We start from the raw sequence: 2383 nt of genomic DNA, 5'->3' as shown, positions 1-2383 counted from the left end.
TACAGTACAATCATTCTGTTTCGGAACAGTGTAATAAGCATTATATGACACCGGTGTGGGCGGAGCCAAACCTGCATTCCTCTGAAATTTCTGCCATCAGTTTTAATGAATGGAAGTTGCTTAGCATTTTATTGTTTTAGGAGTCAGAACCAGCAGTGCAGAGAAGGGAAAGGGACAGACACAGTGACAGTTACACATAACTATAAACCCAGTGAGAATGAGGAATGAATGGATATTGGGGAGTTGTATCAGGAGTCAGAACCAGCAGTGCAGGGAAGGGAAAGGGACAGACTCAGTGACAGTTACACATAACTATAAACCCAGTGAGAATGAGGGAATGAATGGATATTGGGGAGTTGTATCAGGAGTCAGAACCAGCAGTGCAGGGAAGGGAAAGGGACAGACACAGTGACAGTTACACATAACTATAAACCCAGTGAGAATGAGGAATGAATGGGTATTGGGGAGTTGTATCAGGAGTCAGAACCAGCAGTGCAGGGAAGGGAAAGGGACAGACACAGTGACAGTTACACATAACTATAAACCCAGTGAGAATGAGGAATGAATGGATATTGGGGAGTTGTATCAGGAGTCAGAACCAGCAGTGCAGGGAAGGGAAAGGGACAGACACAGTGACAGTTACACATAACTATAAACCCAGTGAGAATGAGGGATGAATGGGTATTGGGGAGTTGTATCAGGAGTCAGAACCAGCAGTGCAGGGAAGGGAAAGGGACAGACACAGTGACAGTTACACATAACTATAAACCCAGTGAGAATGAGGGATGAATGGATAATAATGGAAATATTTTTTTTTCATTGAGCAAAATGTTAACAACAACAAAGCATATAGGGGTTACCTTTATAGTATTTATACCAACCACTTGAGACTAGACAGATTGGAGATTGGATTCACTTACCCAGGGGGAGGTTCCTGCCTGACCATGGGAAAGAGAGCAGCCCAGGAGCAGAAAGTACAGAGAATCAGAGCTCTGTACCTGGGTAAGTACTGGGGGAGATTGGATTCACTTACCCAGGGGGGGGTTCCTGCCTGACCATGGGAAAGAGAGCAGCCCAGGAGCAGGAAGTACAGAGAATCAGAGCTCTGTACCTGGGTAAGTACTGGGGGGAGATTGGATTCACTTACCCAGGGGGGGGGGGTTCCTGCCTGACCATGGGAAAGAGAGCAGCCCAGGAGCAGGAAGTACAGAGAATCAGAGCTCTGTACCTGGGTAAGTACTGGGGGAGATTGGATTCACTTACCCAGGGGGGGGTTCCTGCCTGACCATGGGAAAGAGAGCAGCCCAGGAGCAGGAAGTACAGAGAATCAGAGCTCTGTACCTGGGTAAGTACTGGGGGGAGATTGGATTCACTTACCCAGGGGGAGGTTCCTGCCTGACCATGGGAAAGAGAGCAGCCCGGGAGGAATGGGGGGTATGCTGCCCATACATTGCTCTGTATCTGGATGTTACACAGGAAGCAGATCATTATTACACAGACTGATGGAATTTCACATTAAGTAGTTATGAACATTAAGCAGAAAATTAGGGCTGAAATGTATATAAAATGTTTTATCCGGATGATTCTAGTAGAAAATGAAGGCTAATCTGCAGCAAACAGGCCGATATCACTGAGGCTGAATGTGAATTCAGGAAATGACTGTTGGGCTAATTAGCATCCCTGACGAAGCTTCCAACCCTGCTGTGCAAATTCCTTGCATTAATTGCTGTATTATATCCCAAATGCTAAAAATAGGGGTCAGAACCGGTTCTTTTACATAGTTATACTGTGAAATTGGGCTAAAAAAGGCAACTATTTGTTTCACTTTGCAGCGTGTCTCACCTGCGGAGATATTTCTGTTTTCATCTATAATTCTGTTCCTGCTGAATTGTGCTTAGTACAGGGGAATCCCTATGTGCCATAGTTTTATGGTATCTCTCTGTACAGGCTATGAGCAAACTTAGGGGGCTGTTCCTGCTGAATTGTGCTTAGTACAGGGGAATCCCTATGTGCCATAGTTTTATGGTATCTCTCTGTACAGGCTATGAGCAAACTTAGGGGGCTGTTCCTGCTGAATTGTGCTTAGTACGGGGGAATCCCTATGTGCCATAGTTTTATGGTATCTCTCTGTACAGGCTATGAGCAAACTTAGGGGGCTGTTCCTGCTGAATTGTGCTTAGTACAGGGGAATCCCTATGTGCCATAGTTTTATGGTATCTCTCTGTACAGGCTATGGGCAAACTTAGGGGGCTGTTCCTGCTGAATTGTGCTTAGTACAGGGGAATCCCTATGTGCCATAGTTTTTATGGTATCTCTCTGTACAGGCTATGAGCAAACTTAGGGGGCTGTTCCTGCTGAATTGTGCTTAGTACAGGGGAATCCC

Source organism: Xenopus tropicalis, chromosome 7 (assembly GCF_000004195.4).
Source record: "Xenopus tropicalis strain Nigerian chromosome 7, UCB_Xtro_10.0, whole genome shotgun sequence".
Lineage (NCBI taxonomy): Eukaryota > Metazoa > Chordata > Amphibia > Anura > Pipidae > Xenopus > Xenopus tropicalis.
This window is presented reverse-complemented; position numbering follows the sequence as displayed.